The sequence below is a fragment of the Malania oleifera genome, chromosome 7 (genome assembly GCF_029873635.1).
Source record: "Malania oleifera isolate guangnan ecotype guangnan chromosome 7, ASM2987363v1, whole genome shotgun sequence".
In the NCBI taxonomy this organism is placed as follows: domain Eukaryota; kingdom Viridiplantae; phylum Streptophyta; class Magnoliopsida; order Santalales; family Ximeniaceae; genus Malania; species Malania oleifera.
Window position 1 is genome coordinate 93,716,878 of NC_080423.1, and position 14,141 is coordinate 93,731,018.

Sequence of the window (14,141 nt, forward strand, 5' to 3'; positions counted from 1 at the left end):
AGAGAATCCTTCCACGATCCTCGTGGTAACTTCAGATTTACAATTCTTGTGAAGAACGGTGAAGAATTCTAGAGAGATAGAGAGTAGGGAGAGTTCTAGAGAGATAGAGAGAAAATATTTGAGTTTTCTTAGCTTATGAGTAATGAAACTTCTATTTATAACCCTTTGACCAGGCCACTTCTTGTCAACGAATTGTGTCCTCGTCGACAAGGCTCTATAGTCTTCTCATCGACAAGCCCAAGAGCTCGTCGATGAGTCTGGGATCTCCGATTTTCTAAAACCCCTCAGCTTCTCCTCATCAACGAGCCTCTAAACTTCGTCGACGAGAGATACAAGGCCTTTGTCGACGAACTCTGGCTTTGTCGACGAAACCTGTTCAAATTCCAATTTTACCCCTTTCTTATTTATTTAAACCCATTTATTATGGTTTGGGTTCTTACAGTATATATGCTTTCCCATATATGGTACAGACAGTTACACTGCTATGTTTATGTATGGTTTTATGTATAACATGGAAATATTCATGTTGACACACACTAGTATTAGTTTATTTCCCTTACTGAGAGGTGTCTCACCTCGAATTTTATGAACTTTTCAAGAGCCCCTGATAGGAGAGCGGATAAAGTTTCGTTGAGGTAGTTACAGTTGGTCTGCCCTTTCTGAAGGGTAAGTGTTTTGGTAGGGTCGGATGTATTTTGTGGGAAATGACCCTAGCACTCCTTTTGAGTTGTTAATGTAATTACAATGGATGTAGTAAATTTGGTATTGTGGTATGGTATGGTGTAGAATGTATTATGAGGTGTTTATGATTTATGTTTCCTGTTGCTCAGCCTTCCGTACTATATTTTGATGTATCCCTAGTACCCACGGGTTCAGGTTGATTATGATCTGCCAGGATTATTATATCAATTTTTACTATTGTGGAAAAAAAATGTGGAAATTAAGCAGGTCGTCACACTAGCTCCCAAGAAGCCTCCTTGACCGCATGATTATGCCACAGTACCTTTACTAACGGTATTTCCTTCGTATGCAGCTTCTGTACTTTATGATCTAGTATCTGAACTGGTACCTTCTCGTAAGTCAAAACATCCTCGATCTCTAATGGTTCATAGTTGATCACATGCGTAGGATCTGATACATACTTCCGCAGCACTGATACGTGGAAGACGTTATGAACTCTAGATAATGCTGGTGCTAACACCACTTGATAAGCGACCAGACCAATCCTTTCCAGGATCTCAAACGGCCCAATGTACCAAGGATTCAGCTTGCCTTTCTTTCCAAATCTCATCACTCCCTTCATCGGAGCAATCCTCAAGAATACCATATCCCCGATCTCGAACTCTAGCACCCGTCGGCGAGTATCAGCATAACTCTTCTGCCGACTCTGTGCTGCCTTTATCTTCTCCTTGATTAGTTCGACCTTTGTAGAGGTCTGCTGAACTAATTTCAGTCCCAAAACCTATCGTTCTCCTACCTCATCCCAGTATAATGGAGATCGACACCGACGACCATACAAGGCTTCATATGGTGTCATCTTAATACTGGCCTGATAATTATTGTTATACGCGAACTCGACCAACGACAGATATCTAATCCAACTGCCATCGAAATCCAGTACACATACCTGCAGCATATCCTCCAAAATATGAATGGTCCTCTCGGACTGTCTATCCGACTATGGGTGAAACGCAGTACTGAAGATGAGTTGAGATCTTAAGGCATCCTGCGCAAACTCTTACAAAAACGAGAGGTGAACCATGGATTTCGATCTAAAACTATAGAAACTAGAACGCCATGAAGTTGTACTATCTCCTGCACATAAAGCTTTACCAACTTATCAATGGAATAACTGACCCTGATCAGAACGAAGTCGCAGTCTTCATCAACCGATCCACTATAACCCAGATAGCGTTCTGCTCATGCACCGTCGAAGGCAATCCTGACATAAAGTTTATCAAGATATGCTCCCACTTCCACTTTAGGATGTCAAGTGGCTATAGTGGTCCCGCTGGCCTCTGGTGCTCGGCCTTCACTTGTTGACACATTAGGCACCACTCTACGAAAGGGGAATCTCTCTTTTCATGTTAAACCCCTAAAAAGAACCTCGCAGATCCCTGTACATCTTTGTGCTTCCTGGATGTATCGTATATAAAGAGTGTTGTGCCTCCTCCTAGATGGTTTGTTTAATCTCATCATCATTTGGTACGCAGATCTTGGTGTGAAATCTCAACACCCCATCATCTGAGACATGGAAATCTGCATTTAACCCATCTTATATCCCACTCACAATCTCTGCCAGCTCTACATCTTTCATCTGAGCTAATCTAATCCTCTCCTGTAAGGTTGGTTGACTACCAGTCTAGCAATGAATGCCTGGTGACTTCCTTATACTAAATCTACCCCCAACCTTTCTAGGTTCATCCAGATCTTATGTTGAATCCCAATCGTTAAGACTGATGCAGGCACCGACTTTTGACTCAATGCATCAGTTACCATATTAGCTTTCTCGGGGTGGTAACTAATAGTACAGTTGTAGTCTTTAATCAATTCAAGCCACATGCGTTGCCTCATATTCAACTCCTTCTGGGTGAAAAAGTATTTGAGACTCTTATGATGAGTAAAGATCTCGCATTTTTCCTCGTATAAGTAGTGTCGACAGATCTTTAGTGCAAATACCACTGCTGCTAGCTCTAAGTCATGTGTAGGGTAATTCTTCTCGTACTCCTTGAGTTTATGAGAAGCATACATAATAACCTTACCCTGTTGCATCAAAACACACCCGAGCCCTTTCTGGGATGTGTCATTATAGATCACATAACCACCATCCCCTGATGGAATGGTCAATGCTAGGGTTGTGAGTAGACGTTGCTTCAACTCCTGAAAGCTCTGCTGACACTTGCTAGTCTAGTCAAACCTACTGTTCTTTTTCATAAACAGTGTCGAAGGACCTAGCAGCCTAGAAAAACCCTCGATGAATAGGAAATAGTACCCTGCCAGATCCAAGAAACTTCTAATCTCATGTACGTTCTTCGGTCTTACCTAGTTTACTACTGCCTCTACTTTGCCCGAGTCTGCTGCAATTCCATCCTTGGAAACTACATGTCCCAAAAATGCAACCCGTTCTAGCTAGAACTCGCATTTCTTGAATTTAGCAAACAATCTCTTCTCTCTGAGTACTTGAAGTACTAGCCTCAAATGAGCTTCATGCTCTATAGGAATCCTTGAATAAATCAGGATGTCATCAATGAATACCACCACGAACTGATCTAACTACGCATGGAACACCTTATTCATCAGGTCCATGAATGCTGTAGGCGCATTCGTCAAACCAAACGGCATAACAAAAAATTCATAATGGCTATACCAGGTTTGAAAAGCTATTTTCGATACATCTTTTCACTTCACCTTCAACTGGTGATACCCGAATGGCAGAACGATCTTAGAGAAAACCTGAGTGCCTTGCAGTTGGTCAAACAGGTCGTCAATACATAGTAACGGGTATTTATTCTTCACTTTTACCTTGTTAATATGCATATCCTCATCGACCCATCTTTCTTCTTCATGAACAACACCGGTGCTCCCTAGGGTGATACGCTCGGTCTAATGAAACCATTGTTCAAAAGTTCCTATAATTGCTCCTTTAGCTCTTTCAGTTCAGTAGGAGCCATTCGGTACAGAGCCTTGGAGATTGGCGATGTCCCTGAAGTCAACTCAATGGAGAACTCCACTTCAAGATTAGGAGGTAACCTCGGTAAGTCTTTAAGAAAAACATCCGAGAACTCCTGTATCACTCGAATATTTTTCCAGCTTCAGTCCTTCCTTTGGTGCTTCTTTCACATGTGCTAATTACCTCTAGAAACCCTCCAGAAGTAATCTCCTTATTTGAATCGCTGAAAGGATTCGTGGTGCAGAGCGCATACACGACCCTTCAAATTTAAACTCTTGCTCCCTTAGAGGCCTGAATACCACCTCCTTCCTGTGACAGTCTATGTTTGCGTAGCTAGAGGCTAGCCAATCCATTCCTAGAATAATGTCAAATCCATGCATATCGAATATTATTAGGCTAGCAGGCAGCTTTCTACCTTGAATCTCCACTGGGTAGTTTCTAACCACCTTACTGTATACAATAACCGACCTTGTTAGGGTGGCCATTCCTAACTCAATGCCTAACAGCTGAGCCTCTATTTCACATACTCTAACAAACTATCTAGATACAAATGAGTGAGTCGCACCTGAATCAAAAAGCACAACATCTTTATGGGAAAACATATAAGCAATACTTGTAACTGCACCCCCTGCGTGCTCGGCTTCATCCGGTGTGATAGAATACACCCGCGTCTGGGCAGTATTTCCCTGGTGACCATTGCGGGGTGCTTGATTCCCTCTCCCATACTGTTACTATTGAGGTGTGTAATTCACTGTTACAGGACAGTCCTGCACCTAATGCCTTGCTACACCGCAATGGTAGCAAACTGCTGTTCCAGCCCTACACTCGCCCCAATGCTTCTTATGGCATATAGGACAAGTGGCACTCTGGGAACTCCCTTGAGAGGCTCGAGATCCCATCACATGCCACTGACCTAACGAACTATCAGGTCATTTTCAGGAGTTCTGACCAAAGTTGGACTGATAACTCGGAGGCAAGGGCCTCTTCTTCTAGTTTGCCTCTCTCTCCCCGTATCGTAACGGGGCTGCGTATAAATGGCCACCGGTTCATCTTAGAGTGTGTATGTATTTGGTAGTATGAATGTGTTCGTAATAAAAGATTTCAAATTTCGAGGACGAAATTTTTGTAAGGAGGGGAGGTTGTAAGAACCCGATTCGTGATAAATGGATTAAATTGATTAAGAGAGGGGGAAAAAGGTAATTGTGCAGACTTCGTCGAGGAGGCCATCATTCGTCGACGAAGGCTAGTGGCTCCTCATCGACGAAATTCAAAGGCTCGTTGATGAGGGAATGCCGAGAGGTTCGAAAAATTGGAAATATTTGGCTCGTCGACAAAACCACCATCTTGTCGACGAGGAACCTGATGAACTCGTCGACGAAGACGTCATCTCATCGATGAATCCACCCAAGTCAAAGGCCTTTAAAAGATCTTTGGGGTTGCTTTGGGGTTAAGAAAACCCATCTCTCTCTCTCTCTCTCTCTCTCTCTCTCTCTCTCTCTCTCTCTCTCTCTCTCTCTCCCTCTCTCTAGAATTCGAAGCTCTTTCTATATCTCTCTCTCTTTAGATTTCTTCGTCATTCGTCGCCTGAGTCGTAAATCCAATGTTAGTGCGAGGATCAGGGAAGGATTCTCTACGTTTCTGGCGGATTGGAATCTCATTTCGAGCAGGTTTGGGTTTGAGGCCAAAATCAAGGTAAGGCTCGATTTTCCTTTCTGATTCGAAATATGTGTAGTAGTATGAGTTGTAAGCATGTATTGTACTATGGTTTGTAGGTTTTGGAGTCTTAGTTCGTACTTTTGAGGACTGTAGAGTTCGTAGTTGGAATTCGGGTTAAGGTTAGGGGATTCAGTTTATATCAGTTACTTTCAAAATTGGGAATGTTAAGCTTGTAGGCTACGATCCTATGTATGTTTTGGTAACTTATTTGGGGAAATCTATAGGGTAAAATATGGGATTTTCGGTTACAGTTTTTGGGAAAATTTGGGGATTTCGGGTATCATCTCTGCTTTGTTTAGAAAATTGTTTGTTTTGTTTTTAACTGTATTATTAAGATGACTGTTATCCATATTTGTATAAAACTGTATACTTGAATGGGAAGACGATATGATTTTCTGTAAACCAAATAAGTGCTGTAGGTATGGTTGTATGTAATTGTTCCAAGTATTTTGTAAAATAGCTATGTGGTGGCTAATTACTGTATGCCGATGAGTATAGAAACATGAGTTTCAAAATGATTTCAGGTTTTGTGAAATCGGCTAGGGGCGGCTATTTACCGTACGCTGAAATAGTTATGTGGCGGCCAATTACCGTACGCTGCGCCATGTACCGGTGTCAAAATCGTGGGTGAGAGTGTCTGGCTCTATATTCGAGGGTGTGAATTATCACCTGTATCCCGACTGGTCACTGAGGGGTGTGAGCTACACTCTATTGGCAATGTAATCGCTGTGAAGCTTCGGGTTTCATGGAGTAGTTGCGTATTAGTGTGAGCTACATCGTATTGGCAACGTAATCGCCGAAAAGCTTCGGGTTTCATAGAGTAGTTGCGTATTAGTGTGACGACACTGACTGTATGTTTGGGTATCGTATGTATTAGAATGCATTTTTGAAAATACTGGAAGTGTATGAAAATGTTTTTGAACTGTATTATATTGTATGGTGTTATGTTTTATGTAAAATAACACTAGTATGCCACACACTGATATAATCTACTTTCTTCCTTACTAAGAGATGTCTCACCCCGAATGTACGTACAAATGTTTTCAGGTCCTTCAAGTAGCTGTAATTAGCATCCTAGTAGTTGGAAGTGAGGGTGTCGTTAGCTGCTGTTAGTGGCTTTTTAGGTACGAGTTTCGTAACCAGGTTGTCGTGATGGTTTTTGTAGACACCTGGGGTATGTTTTGTAATTATGGGAATGTATATCCTAGTTTTGTATAGACTCTGGTATGGTTCCGTACATGTATAGAAAGACCGTATTTCACTGTGTATTTGATGAGTATGGATGTGTATGTTTATGTTTTAAGGGCATCTGTGTACCCCACGGGGTCGGACCCTCATTTGGTATTGTATCATGTATGTTTTAATTGATACAAAAACATGTTACGTTACTATATTCACACCTGGGACTCATCTGTGGGTTCGTGGCATGACAATAATTAATAAATTTGGGATGGGGTTGCTATGTGGGTAGCCACTAGCTCTTCGTAGAGTCGGTAGGCATATCAATGATAATCCAGCAGATGCAGTGAAAGTCATTTAACAAATTTTTAGGATGATATTTTTGTAAGGAGAGGAGAATGTAGTAACCTGAATCAAGAAAATAAGAAATAAATAAAAGAAAAGGGAAAGGGGATGAAAATCGAGAAATTGGTTTGGCACAGGACTAAACCGTCAACGGTTTCAGGGAGTCTCAGAAAAACCATCGACGGTTTCCTACAGGGCAAACAACCAAGAGCATTACACGGGCAAAACATGTTTAGTAAGTGGCCAAACCGTCGACAATTTTAGGAAAGTTGTCGACGACTTTCTTGCAAGCTGAGTTACTTAAGGGCTAAGTAACATATATTTTTTCATAACTCTCTTTTGCTCTCTCTCTCTCTCTCTCTCTCTCTCTCTCTCTCTCTCTCTCTCTCTCTGTCTCTCTCTCTCTCTCTCTCTCCCTCTCTCTCTCTTTCTCTCTCTCCTAAGCCTACCAGATCACTCAAGCGTTCTCCTCGATCCTCTTTCCCTCTTCTCGGCACGTAGGCTTTTGATCTTCGGCAGATTCGAGCGGTTAGGTTTCGTGATTTCAAAGGTTTTAGGCAAATTCTTCAGGAATAGGTAAGGGGATTAAATTTTTTTAGTTGTTTTTAAAATATGAACCTATTAAATTGCAGTATATGTTTATTGAAACGATATATATGATTTTTTGAACGAATTAGGCATATGAAAATGGTTGTTTTTGCTTTTATACATTTTTTTTAGGAAAACTAAAATGAATGGCTTGAACATCTCCTATTTTCAGTAAAATATTTAGTTTGAGTTAAATTAAACCCTGGAGATGCTCATATCCCTATTTTCAGCAACTTGTATGTTTTCCAAACAGTTTATTTTATTTATGATTTATGAGATAAAAATTGTTTAGAATGGGAATGGTTTAAAATGGCATAAATGAACAAAATATTTATACAGTTATGATACGGTATGATATGACGACTATATGCCAAGATGTGATATGACAGTTGTAAGCTGATGAGTTTTGATATGCCAATTTTATACCGAGACAGTATATGACAGCTATTTTACAGAATTATGAACAGCTTATGTTTTACACAGTTTTATGAAAGTGAATTCATGACTACATTTTTTATTACGTAAATTGCTATATATGATTTAATAACCTAAAGGATCATATATGATATTATGAGCACGGTACCGTAGCTATGTTTTGGCTAGTGAGCGCAATCACACGGGGATGGAAGTGTGATGCGGGATAGTTGATCTGTGGCCTGGGTACAGTACTGTTAATTTAGGTGTAATCCCAAAAGGGGCAGGTGAATTGGGTATTTAAAAATATTTTGGTATTTCAATCCCTAATTGAAATCCCAACCTTACCTTAAAAAATTTGGATATATACCGATTTCAGTATTATACAACTAAATTGATTTAATTAGTGGATATCTCAATTAATTAAGTATTACCCAATTATTTTCACGTAATTTAGATATTCATATATATCAATATTTAACACATGCACATCAGATATAATATGAATATAAGTATAGAAATTTAAAGAGAGATAGAGGGATAGAGCGCAAACACTGAATTTTTAACGAGGTTTGGCCAAACCCAGCCTACATCCTCGCCTTGGGCAAAACCCCCAAGGATTTCACTAATTCACTCCCTTAACTGGGACAAAGCTTCCCGTTACAAATCAGCTGCTTACAAGAGGCACAATTTCCTCCTACTCCACTGCTTACAAGAGGCACAACTTCCTCCTACTCCGCTTCTTACAAGAGGTACAACTTCCTTTTTCCCGGTTCACCACTCAAACCTTCAATACAATAGATTGATAAAATTCCTGAACATTCATATGCTTTTGAACAAGCTAATGAGTATAATAAAAATTCCTAACACATATTCATATGATAAAACTTGAAGCTCAGTATGTATGTAACGATAAGATTGTTATATGAATGATATGCTTCACAAATTTACCTTTTAAATCAATATCTCCCAAAAATGATTTTATAAATAAATGCTTTGGAGAAACGTATGATTCGATTTCAAAATACTTTATGCAAGATTAGAAAATAGGATCCTTTCAAAAATAATATTTCATAATGCGCAGATCTATATTCTTGCTATCAATAATCTGTAAAGTTGAATCTTTGAATAAATATAGGACTTCGAATATTGAAAATATTTAAACACTATGTTTCAAAAAATAATATCCCTCAAGAATATGTATTTAGAGGCTCTTAGGATTTGCAATCTAAAACTTCTTACACTAATCAAATAGCAAATCTTTGAATGAAGATATATTTAAAACTTTCTTCAAGATTTTAGTTTTAAAAAAAAACTTTTCTCAAGAAGTGATCTTTCACAAAAGTATATATAATTAATAACTCAAGATCAATCTCTCAAAATGAATATTCAAGAATAAGTTTGTGAGATGAAAAAGTGTTTGAGTATTATGCAGATCTAAGTTCTTGCTATCAAATAACTCGCATGATTAAATCTTTGAATAAAAATATGACTTTGAATATATCAAAGATTTAAACAATGTTTTTCAAATACTTTTTGCACCAATAAGATAGATCTCTTTAAATAAAAAAATGCAACTTTGAATATCACTGGGATTCAAACTTTAGAATGCTATTCCCAAAAGATTTTTCAAATAAATAACTATAGGAAAATAAGATTCTTGCTCCCAAAAAGATTTTTCAGTAAATGATTAATAGAGAAGATGATCAATTAATAAAAAATTGAAAGCTCAATAAAATATTTTTCCAAACCTCAAGATCAAACCTAGATTTAGTATAAGTTGCTCATGTATTTGCTCAGGTCTTGAATATGCGAATGCCCAAGTAAATGTGTGTTCTTTGCAGTGCAGGCGATGATTCTTAGCAATAGTATTCAAAGCTTCTCAAGAGATGTCAAGAATGTTCAAGGCTCCTCAATCATATGCAAAAAGTGAGGCACTAGGGTTTAGAGGTTGCAGGTTAGGGGTCGGAAAAGAATGATCGAGGATGACAAGGTGATTCATCACGCCCCCACTGCCCTAGATGTAACTGGCGGCATTGGGGAGAATGCCGGTCTAGGGGTGTCATGTGTTATAAAAGCGGAAAATATGGTCATATAGCTTGGAAATGTCGAGAACCAATGAACAACGCACCAGCTTCAAATCAAAATCAGAGGAACAACCCGGTGCCTCGCGGTGGCGGTGCCCTAGCACGTGTTTATATGTTGAGTACACCTGAAGAAGGACGACACTAAAGGCGCAGGTAATATGTCTACGTTAGCATGAGTTTTAATTTTGTTTGAATTTTCATAATTCGGTGTTGCATATGTTTAAATTGATTGAAATGTATGAATATGGTTAATTAGCTTTTTAGTTGCGAAAATGGGTGATTAAAGAATTTCGAGGACAAAATTCTTTTTAGGAGGGGAGAATGTAATGACCTGGAAAATTTTAACTATTTAAAATAATAATTAAGATAATAAAAAGGAAAAAGGGAAATAGAAGAAAGGGAAAAGAAATTTTAAAAAGGAACCAAGCAGGCACTTGTCGACGAACTTGCTTTTCTCGTCGACGAGCAATCTTCTGAGCCTCATCGCCGAGTATGTATGTCTCGTCGATGAGGGTTTACTAAGAGAGGTTCTCATATTTTTGAATTTCATAGACAAGTGCCCGATTTCGTCCACCAACTGTGTTCTTTGGCTCGTCGACGAGTCCAGATGTCTCATCGACGAGGCCACGTGGCAAGTTGCCTATAAATAGGCAAAAATCAGAATTTCAAGGATTTCATTTTCTCTTATGTTTCTCTCTCTAAAAATGGCCTCTCTACTTTCTCTCTTCAAATATGGCCCGGTTTAGCCCGATTCGACGATCAGAAGTTACCACGAGACTCTTGAAAAGATTCTCTACAACATAGGCGAAGTAGAATTTCGATTTAAGAAATTTGGGAAACATCCCAAAATTAGGGTAAGTGAGATATTTTGGGGTATTATTATTATTTTGAAATATATGGAACCTAAGAAGCATTAAATGAGTGTTTTTATGAGATTTGAGTAAGTTGGAATTCTTGGAATATAGGGTCTCATGTTTGTTTGATTTTAGGCAGAATCCCGAGGAGCAGGTAAGCGGAAATACTTTATAACAAATTTTTATTAATTTTTAAATTTTCTAATATTGGTATAAAATTCTATATATTTATGTATAATTTTCTAAACAGTACATGCTTTGAAAGTATTGTATTTGATTATATAATATATAGGGAAAATCGTGTGGCATGAAAACAACTTTGATAACTAAATGGTTGCGGGTGCTGCTTGATTTTGATTGATGCTCGCTTGTGTATACTGTTTGGATTGTGAATATTGTTTCGTATTGATGTTGATTGGATGAATAAATTTTGGGAATGGAAATGCGTTGATGTGTTTACTTGTACCGAATATGTATTGTGTTGTGGTTGAGTAAAATTGTGATATAACGTTGGTAATGGTATGAGGAGGTCATTATATCGTACCAGATATAAATTGCGATATAACGTTAGCAGTGGTATGAGGAGGTCATTATATGGGCGTTTATATGGGGGGTAAAACATTGGTAGTGGTATGAGGAGTTTGTTTTACCTATTTACCCTGAATAGAGTTGTGTGTGTGTGTATGGGAGTGTATGAAGATTGTGTGAGTAATTCTGTGTGGATTGTGATACCTGCGCGGTTATGAACCCTTTGTGGGTGTGATTGAGAAGCTTGTATTATAACCTGTGTGGTTAAGAATATTATGTGTGTATCCTGTGTGGATTGGTTGTGGTATGTGTACATGTAGAACTTGTTAAATGATTTGCGTTGGTTACGTTTAACTTTAACTGCATAAGTATTTTTAGTAAAGTTGAACTCTCCACTCGAGGGCTTGTTGAGGAAGGTGAGTGCTCTGGTAAATATCTGTAGATACCAGAGTAGAGAAAAGTTACTTGTATGGGCAGGTGGACTTTTCTATTCTTAGGAATTATCAGTAAAAATAATTATGGATGTGTGTATGTGATTGGGTGACAGAGAAGTCGACAATGTTGTGATTATGAATGCGTTTTCTTGGCTATTATTGATAATGAAATATGATCGCATGTGTATTTTGTAATTATATTAAACACTTCAGCCACACACTATTGTAACTTATTTCTTCCTTACTGAGAGGTGTCTCACTTTGGCGAATATTTAATCTTTTCAGGTCTTCCAGTTGATCGAGCTTAGATAGCTCGAGGGCGGAGTTAGTTTTTGTGAGTGGTTACCAAAATGGATATGTGTTTAGTTTTATGTTTAATATATTTTATTATGGTTATGTAATATGAAAAATGAGATTGTATTTTATGGGTCTGCATTTGTAAATATAGAACTCTGGTATTTTGTTTGAGATTATTTAATTAATTCAACTATGTAAATGGTATCAAAGACGTATGATTGGTCTCATAACATTCTGGGCCCCACGTGGCGGGTCTGGGACGTTACAAATACAGTCATTAAAGTTTAAAAGTTTATGTGAGTATCAACATGTGTCATGTATCTATAACAAAATTTAACATGCAATCACCATGCTTTGAGTTTAATACCAAATGTGAACAAATGAGCCAAATTTGAAAATTCTACCCAATTGTGAATATTAATTGATGTTGCTCCCCCTGAATTATGTAATCTAATATAATTCTAGGCAACTATATTTATTTTAGCTCAGAAAAACTCTCCCCATTTTTATTTATTTAAGCTCATACACATTGTAGACTATGCAATTTTAAAAAATATCTCTCCCCCTTTTTATCTCAAAAAAAATTTCTCTCGCCCTTTAGTTCTTATAAAAAATTTACTCTAGTATATATCTCTCACCTTTTGGATCTTCAAAACAAATTGTGCTCTAGATTTTTTGTTTAAGTACATTCCAAAAAGAATTATAACCAGAAAGACTAACCATACATATCTGAATTATATCAATGCATTTTAAAACAAGATCATATGGTTAACTCAAGAAACTTGTGATAAAGCAATATATTTTTCATTTAGAGTATTCAATAGGATCATCATAATTGAATGCATGCCACGGAAAGTTCACTGCACATCTAAGCAAAAGAAATATTGGTAAGCATAATAAGATAAGAAATAATTTCCAAAGGCTCCCCCTATGAATTTGAATACTTGCGTAAATGAAATAAAATGTTTATACCTAATAAAAATTAATTTCACTACAAGTTCGAAGTCATATAAGCAATCATTGTAAAATATTTTAGACCAACTATAGTGATACTATGATGCACATGAGTTCTTTATGCTCTTTCTCTAGGAATGGAGCTCGGCTCCCTTGAATATTTTCAAGCATGCAATTTAGTTCAATATAGTTTAAAAAAATTCATGTGGTTAACAAGCTGCATCAAATATGCACAGAAGAATGTACATATACCATTCATGAGTTGATACCAGATGTAAATACAAAATATGATACTAAATGTGATTATGCATATTTTTTAGAGCCACGGTATTTTCAAGTTAATTTGCTCCCCTTCAGTTATGCACTTATTGTAACGACCTGAACCTGTGGGTAATGGGGACACCTGCCAATCACAGCAGAAACTTAAGCAGCAGCAAATATAAAATCTCAATCATCCATCCATAACGCATAATACCAGAGTTATCTACATTCCCTTAATACTGTATTTATTTACTTTCTTCCAAAATATTTCAAAATACATCTAGGATCTCATAACCAAAACAAGTCTGATCCTAGTACATTGCTTACCCTCCTAACAGAGTAATATATATATCTGACTCAACGGCGGTCACGACCTGCCGGTCTCTCAAGGTCTCTTGAAAAATTAATTTAGTTCGGGGGTGAGACACTTCTCAGTAAGGGAAAATAAACTAAATACAGTTGTGTGACAACATAAACATTTAAGGCAATTATATATATACAGTACATTTCATATTTCTGTAACCGTTCATCATATCGTACTGAATAATCACATGCTTTCATATTTGCTAATAAGTCATATCGTACATAAAACATCTGTTATAACTAATAATACTGAAAATATACTCATGATGAATAGCTAGTTGATGTCACGTATTACCCCCCGTGACGAGTTGTGCAGCCTGAAGGCGGGACCTAACAATGGCTGGCCGACCACTGTCGAGTCAAAAATGTTTGTAAGTACGATGGGCCCGCCACACCCTGGTCGGGACTGCCAGGTGCACGTCCACACTCTACTGAAAGCCACGTCGACTAT